The following is an 8,853-nucleotide window of genomic DNA, read 5'->3' on the forward strand; positions in this document are numbered from 1 at the left end:
TTTCCTTTCTGTCTATCCTTCCTGAATGTTAAATACCCCTGGATGTTGAGTTCCCAGCCTTGGTCACCCTGGAGCCACGTCTCCGTGATGCCAATTATATCATATTCGTTAATTGCTGCCTGCGCAGTTAATTCGTCCACCTTATTACGAATACTCCTCGCTTTGAGGCACAGAGCCTTCAGGCTTGTGAAAATACCGTGCCTGGATTGGCTGCCCAGTGCCATGTGACTCCAGCTCCAGCATGCGGACGTCCCGACGTGCAAGCGCTCCGATGCGCAGGGAGAGGATGCCTCAGGACTGGGATCGCTGGTGGGCGCAGCAGGAACAGGAAGGTGTGTATCTTTTTTACCATGAGCGCCCACGGGAAGCAAAGGACCGGGATTTCTAGGCCTATATCTCTCTCACCACAGATACTATCTGACCTGCTTAGTATTTTCAAGCTCTAACCATACTTAGGCAGGACAGAAATGCAATTAATTAATTCCCTATGATGCAAGAACCTATAGCAAGTCATGAGCAGTCACTTGCTGCCTGAAGCAGCACTATATATCTTTAGTCATGTACTTTCAGTTGTGCACTGGGCCTGCACTCTATACTTCAAGTACCATAATATGTTACAAGATTCAGTAATAGCCTGTTACATCAATGTTTTTTTTCTCTCATCCTAGATACTTCAGCTGCTGTATTTTAGATTACTTTCATAGATGAGTTTTCAGGTCCTCTTGGTTTCGAGCTGATCTCCATCGACCCTGATAGTTTAATACATTTTGCTCGTGCGCCCAGTTTGATGAACAGAAAAGCTTTCTTAAAAATATTCTTTGCCTACTCTATCTATCCTGTGCCTCTACTGGATCCTTCTCATCTCTTTATCAATCACTCAAAGTAATGGAGCAATAGATGAACATTTTCTTCAGATATTCTTTACCAGCTCAATAAGAAGGAAATAATAGATGTTTACTAAACTGTTGCTTTATAGTTAACTTTTATATACACGGTTATTTTCATTGTATCGTCTTCCCCAATGTGGAGACATATAACATATCTTTTTGTAAATTTTAAACCGACTCAATAATTTGAACACTGCACACTTTTAAATACCTGCTGAATAACTGTCAGCTAAATTCAAAATTAATTACCAGCCATACACATAATGAAGCAAATTGCACAATTTGTTTGTGCTTGAATGTGACTTGACCCCTCCCTCCAGCCTTTAGATTCAAAACAGCTGGGCAAATTTAAAGAATATTTGTGTTGAGTTAAGTTGGGGACATGATTTTGAATGCAGCTGGTGTTTAAAATTCATATGTATTGTCACTGATTTGAAAAACTAAAGGAGCCCTACCAAACTAGAATAAAATCAGAAAATGCTGGAAACATTCAGAAAGTCAGGCAGCATCTGTGGAGAGAATTAACATTTCAGGTCAATGACCTTTCATCAGAACTGGATGATGTTAGAGATGAACAGCTTTTAAGAAACTACAGGGCCAGGAAAAAGGGGCAGGAAAGAACAAAAGGGAGAGGTCTGTAATAGGGTGGAGGGCAAGGGAACTCAATTGACAAAAGTGATGATGGTGCAAGGCAAAAGGGGTTGATACTTAGACAAATATCGAAACAAAAGATGGGGCGAGAGGAGGTGGAAATGATTACAGCAGAATAGCAGAGGGGGAGGGAGGCAAAGAGGAGAAGGCTCCCATGGCAGGTAGACCACAAGTGGTCTACCCCGCTGACCATTTACTGACAGAGGGATCCCACCCCAAGCACTATCCCACACCTCCTCCACTCCCAGTGACTGGTGCAGCTATCCTCCATTACCAACACCTGCTGTTGGAGAGAAAATTGGAGCAGTGGATAATGCCTAAAGTTATTAAACTCAACGTGAAGGCTGGAAGGTTGTAAAGTGCCAGGTAGAAAGATGAGATGCTGTTCCTTGAGCTTGCACATTGAACAATGTAGAAGGCTAAGGAGAAAGAGGTCAGAAACAGAAAAACATAGAAACATAGAAAATAGGTGCAGGAGTAGGCCATTCGGCCCCTCGAGCCCGCACTGCCTTTCAATGAGTTCATGGCTGAACATGCAACTTCAGTACCCCATTCCTGCTTTCTCGCCATACCCCTTGATCCCCCGAGTAATAAGGACTACATCTAACTCCTTTTTGAATATATTTAGTGAATTGGCCTCAACAACTTTCTGTGGTAGAGAATTCCACAGATTCACCACTCTTTGGGTGAAGAAGTTTCTCCTCTTCTTGGTCCTAAATGGCTTACCCCTTATCCTTAGACTGTGACCCCTGATTCTGGACTTCCCCAACATTGGGAACATTCTTCCTGCATCAAACCTGTCTAAACCCATCGGAATTTTAAACGTTTCTATGAGATTCCCTCTCATTCTTCTGAACTCCAGTGAATACAAGCCCAGTTGATCCAGTCTTTCTTGATATGTCAGTCCCGCCATCCCAGGAATCAGTCTGGTGAACCTTCGCTGTACTCCCTCAATAGCAAGAATGTCCTTCCTCAAGTTAAGAGACCAAACTGTACACAATACTCCAGATGTGGCCTCACCAAGGCCCTGCACAACTGTAGTAACACCTCCCTGCCCCTGTACTCAAATCCCCTCGCTATGAAGGCTAACATGCCATTTACTTCCTTAACTGCCTGCTGTACCTGCATGCCAACCTTCAATGACTGATGTACCATGACACCCAAGTCTCATTGCACCTCCCCTTTTCCTAATCTGTCACCATTCAGATAATAGTCTGTCTCTCTGTTTTTACCACCAAAGTGGATAACCTCACATTTATCCACATTATACTTCATCTGCCATGCATTTGCCCACTCACCTAACCTATCCAAGTCACTCTGTACCCTCATAGCATCCTCCTCGCAGCTCATACTGCCACCCAACTTAGTGTCATCTGCAAATTTGGAGATACTACATTTAATCCCCTCGTCTAAATCATTAATGTACAAAATAAACAGCTGGGGCCCCAGCACAAAACCTTGCGGTACCCCACTAGTCACTGCCTGCCATTCTGAAAAGTACCCATTTACTCCTACTCTTTGCTTCCTGTCTGCCAACCAGTTCTCAATCCACGTCAGCACAATACCCCCAATCCCATGTGCTTTAACTTTGCACATTAATCTCTTGTGTGGGACCTTGTCGAAAGCCTTCTGAAAGTCCAAATACACCACACTAACTGGTTCTCCCTTGTCCACTCTACTGGAAACATCCTCAAAAAATTCCAGAAGATTTGTCAAGCATGATTTCCCTTTCACAGATCCATGTTGACTTGGACCTATTATGTCACCTCTTTCCAAATGCGCTGCTATGACATCCTTAATAATTGATTCCATCATTTTACCCACTATCGATGTCAGGCTGACCAGTCTATAATTCCCTGTTTTCTCTCTCCCTCCTTTTTTAAAAAGTGGGGTTACATTGGCTACCCTCCACTCCATAGGAACTGATCCAGAGTTTGTGGAATGTTGGAAAATGACTGTCAATGCATCCGCTATTTCCAAGGCTACCTCCTTAAGTACTCTAGGATGTAGACCATCAGGCTCTGGGGATTTATCGGCCTTCAATCCCATCAATTTCCCCAACACAATTTCCCGACTAATTAGGATTTCCCTCAGTTCCTCCTTCTTACTCGACCCTCTGACCCCTTTTTTATCCGGAATGTTGTTTGTGTCCTCCTGAGTGAATACCGAACCAAAGTACTTGTTCAATTGGTCTGCCATTTCTTTGTTCTCTGTTATGACTTCCCCTGATTCTGACTGCAGGGGACCTATGTTTGTCTTTACTAACCTTTTTCTCTTTACATAGCTATAGAAGCTTTTGCAGTCCGTTTTAATGTTCCCTGCAAGCTTCCTCTCGTACTCTATTTTCCCTGCCCTAATCAAACCCTTTGTTCTCCTCTGCTGAGTTCTAAATTTCTCCCAGTCCCCGGGTTCGCTGCTATTTCTGGCCAATTTGTATGCCACTTCCTTAGCTTTAATACTATCCCTGATTTCCCTTGATAGCCACGGTTGAACCACCTTCGCTTTTTTATTTTTACGCCAGACAGGGATGTACAATTGTTGTAATTCATCCATGCGGTCTCTAAATGTCTGCCATTGCCCATCCACTGTCAACCCCTTAAGTATCATTCGCCAATCTATCCTAGCCAAGTCACGCCTCATACCTTCAAAGTTACTCTTCTTTAAGTTCATGACCATGGTCTCTGAATTAACTGTTTCATTCTCCATCCTAATGGAGAATTCCACCATATTATGGTCACTCTTCCCCAAAGGGCCTCGCACAATGAGATTGCTAATTAATCCTCTCTCATTACACGACACCTAGTCTAAGATGGCATCCCCCCTAATTGATTCCTCGACATATTGGTCTAGAAAACCATCCCTTATGCACTCCAGGAAATCCTCCTCCACCGTATTGCTTCCAGTTTGGTTAGCCCAATCTATGTGCATATTAAAGTCACCCATGATAACTGCTGCACCTTTATTGCATGCACCCCTAATTTCCTGTTTGATGCCCTCCCCAACATCACTACTACTGTTTGGAGGTCTGTAGACAACTCCCACTGATGTCTTTTGCCCTTTGGTGTTCTGCAGCTCTACCCATATAGATTCCACATCATCCAAGCTAATGTCCTTCCTAACTATTGCATTAATCTCCTCTTTAACCAGCAATGCTACCCCACGTCCTGTTCCTTTTATTCTATCCTTCCTGAATGTTGAATACCCTTGGATGTTCAGTTCCCAGCCTGATCATCCTGGAGCCACGTCTCTGTCATCCCAATCACATCATATCTGTTAACATCTATTTGCACAGTTAATTCATCCACCTTATTACGGATGCTCCTTGCATTAAGATACAGAGCCTTCAGGCTTGTCTTTTTAACACATCTTGTCCCTTTAGAATTTTGCTGTAATGTGGCCCTTTTTGTTTTTTGCCTTGGGATTCTCTGCCCTCCACTTTTACTATTCTCCTTTCTATCTTTTGCCTCTGTCTCCCTTTTTTTTCCTTCTGCCTCCCTGCATAGGTTCCCATCCCCCTGCCATATTAGTTTAACTTCTCCCCAACAGCACTAGCAAACACTCCGCCTCGGACATTGGTTCCGGTCCTGCCCAGGTGTAGACCGTCCAGTTCGTACTGGTCCCACCTCCCCCAGAACCGGTTCCAATGCCCCAGGAATTTGAATTGCTCCCTTCTGCACCACTCCTCAAGCCACGTATTCATCTGAGCTATCCTGCGATTCCTACTCTGACTAGCATGAGTGGGAGTGGGATGGAGAATTACAGTGGCAAGCTCAGTGTCACGCTTGTGGACTGTTCAGCAAAGCAATCACCCAATCTGCGTTTGGTCTCCCCAATGTAGAGGAAACCACATAATGAGCAGCGAATACAGTATACCAAGTTGGAAGAAGTACAAATAAAGCACTGTTTACCTGGAAGCAATGGTTTGGGCCCTGGATGGTGGGAAGGGAGCGGTGTGAAAGGGCCTGTGTTGCATCTCCTGTGCTTGCAGGTGAAGGTGCCAAGGGAAGGGGATCAGGTGTAAGCGGTGATGGAAGAGTGGACCAGGGTGTCATGGAGGGTACAGCCCCTTTGGAATGCTGAAATAGGAGAGGAGGGGAGGGGAGGTATGTTTCATGGTGGCATTGCACTGGAAGTGGCAGAAATGGTGGAAGATAATCCGTTGAATATGGAGACTAGTGGGGTGGAAGGTTAGGAAAAGGGAGACCCTATCATAGTTCTGGGAGAGAGGGGAGGGATGAGGGTGGAACTGCAGGAAATGGGATGGACATGGTCAAGGGCCCAGTCAACCACTGTGGAGGGGATTCCTCAACTGAGGAAAAGGGAAGACATTTCAGAAGCTCTGGTGTGAAAAGTGGCACCATCAGAATAGCTGTGACAAAGACAGTGAAACTTGGGGAATAAAGTAGAGTCCTTTACAGGAAGCGGGATGGGAGGAAATTTAATCATGGTAGCTATGGGGTCGGTGGGTTTGGAGTGACTTTGGTGGACAACCTATTCCTAGAGATAGAGAAGTTGAGAAAGGGAAGAGTCGGAAATGGACCAAGTGAAGTAAGGGAGGGGTGGAAGTTACAAGCAAAGTTTCAATTCAGGATAAGAGCAGGGAGCGGAATCAACAGAGTCATCAATGTACCAGAAACAGAGATCAGTGAAGGGGCCTGAATAGAACTAGAACAAAGAATCTTCCATGTCTCACAAAATGTCAGGCAGGACTAGGACCCTACAAGTTCCTGTTGAGGCATCTTTTATTTGGAGGAAATGAGGAGAGATAAAGTTGTTCAATGTGAGAACAAGTTCGGAGGGTGATGGTGGATAGGAACTGGTTGGGCTGCCGTTCAAGGAAGAAGTGGAGTGCCCAAAGGCTGTTCTGGAGGGATGTGGATGTTCTGGACGTCCATGGTTAAAACTTTACCAAACTAGAACTACACATATCTGAAACATTTTACTGTACCTCCTTCTAAAGAGAATAGAAAACTTGCATATATATAGCATCTTCCACATCCTCAGGACATCTCAAAGTGCTTCACAACCAATGAAATACTTTTAAAATGTAGCCACTGTACATAAACACAGCAGCCAAGTTGCACACAGCAAGGACCCACAATCAGCAATGAGATAAATAACCAGATAATCTGTCTTTATGGTGTTAAACAGATAAATATTAGCCATGATAACTCCTTTGCACTTCTTCAAATAGTGCCATGGGATCTTTTACATCAGCTTGAGAGGGGCAAATAAGGCTTCCGTTTGACATCCCATCCCAAAGATGGCACCTCCGACAGGGCGGCACTCGTCAGTTCTGTGCTGAACTGTCAGCCTATATTACAGAAACATAGAAACATAGAAAATAGGTGCAGGAGTAGGCCATACGTCCCTTCGAGCCTGCACCACCATTCAATAAGATCATGGCTGATCATTCCCTCAGTACCCCATTCCTGCTTTCTCTCCATACCCCTTGATCCCTTTAGCCGCAAGGGCCATACCTAACTCCCTCTTGAATATATCCAATGAACTGCCATCAACAACTCTCTGCAGTAGGGAATTCCACAGGGAATTCTGAGTGAAGAAGTTTCTCCTCATCTCAGTCCTAAATCGCCTACCCCTTATCCTAAGACTGTGTCCCCTGGTTCTGGACTTCCCCATCATCTGGAATATTCTTTCCACAACAAACCTGTCCAGTCCCGTCAGAATCTTGTAAGTTTCTATGAGATCCCCTCTCATCCTTCTAAACTCCAATGTATAAAGGCCCAGTTGATCCGGTTTCTCCTCATATGTCAGTCCCGCTATCCCGGGAATCAGTCTGGTGAACCTTCGCTGCACTCCCTCAATAGCAAGAACGTCCTTCCTCAGATTAGGAGGCCAAAACTGAACAGAATATTCCAGATGAGGCTTCACCTAGGCCCTGTACAACTGCAGTAAGGCCTCCCTGCTCCAATACTCAAATCCCCTAGCTATGAAGGCAAACATACCATTTGCCTTCTTCACCTGCATGCCAACTTTCAATGACTAATGAACCATGACACCCAGGTCTGGTTGCACCTCCCCCTCTCCTAATCTGCCACCATTCAGATAATATTCTGCCTTCGTGTTTTTGCCACCAAAGTGGATAACCTCACATTTATCCACATTATACTGCATCTGCCATGCATTTGCCCACTCACCTAACCTGTCCAAGTCACCCTGCAGCCTTTTAGCATCCTCCTCACAGCTCACACCACCACCCAGCTTAGTGTAATCTGCAAACTTGGAGATATTACACTCAATTCCTTCATCTAAATCATTAATGTATATTGTAAAGAGCTGGGGTCCCAGCACTGAGCCCTGCGGTACTCCACTAGTCACTGCCTGCCATTCTGAAAAGGACCCGTTTATTCCGACTCTCTGCTTCCTGTCAGCCAACCAGTTCTCTATCCACATCAGTACATTACCCCCAATACCATATGCTTTGATTTTGCACACTAATCTCTTGTGTGGGACCTTGTCAAAAGTCTTTTGAAAGTCCAAATACACCACATCTACTGGTTCTCCTTTGTCTACTCTACTAGTTACATCCTCAAAAAATTCCAGAAGATTTGTCAAGCATGATTTCCCTTTCATAAATCCATGCTGACTTGGACTGATCCTGTCACTGCTTTCCAAATGCGCTGCTATTTCATCTTTAATAATTGATTCCAACATTTTCCCCACTACTGATGTCAGTCTAACCGGTCTATAATTACCCGTTTTCTCTCTCCCTCCTTTTTTCAACAGTGGTGTTGCATTAGCTACCCTCCAGTGCATAGGAACTGATCGACAGTTGACAGACTATTGGAAAATGATCACCAATGCATCCACTATTTCTAAGGCCACTTCCTTAATACTCTGGGATGCAGACTATCAAGCCCCGGGGATTTATCGGACTTCAATGTGCTTGTGGGGCTTGAAACCACAACCCATTGACTCAGAGGCAAGAACGATACCACTGATCCAAGGCTGACAATATTCACTAGGTCTAGATCCTTGACAATCTCCATTAATGATATTTTAGCTCTGAAAATAACCTGCCAGCAGGAACTGCTCTGCCTAATCATATCTACCAGAATCAACCAATCACATGTGCTGTTCTCCATTTCATGTTCATGCTCATGGCCAAGCCTTCCTGGACTGGTCGAGGAGAACATTAAAGGGGTTTGCACATGCACTTTGTTCATGCAAGAATTATATTTTAGAATAGTTTTCAAGCCCTTGTTCAAGTCAATTGTCATTCTTGAAAATAAATTTGAATAATATTAACTAACTCAAAATGGATCTCAAAACTTTTGTGAATTGAATGCCACCA

Source organism: Pristiophorus japonicus, chromosome 3 (genome assembly GCF_044704955.1).
Source record: "Pristiophorus japonicus isolate sPriJap1 chromosome 3, sPriJap1.hap1, whole genome shotgun sequence".
Lineage (NCBI taxonomy): Eukaryota > Metazoa > Chordata > Chondrichthyes > Pristiophoridae > Pristiophorus > Pristiophorus japonicus.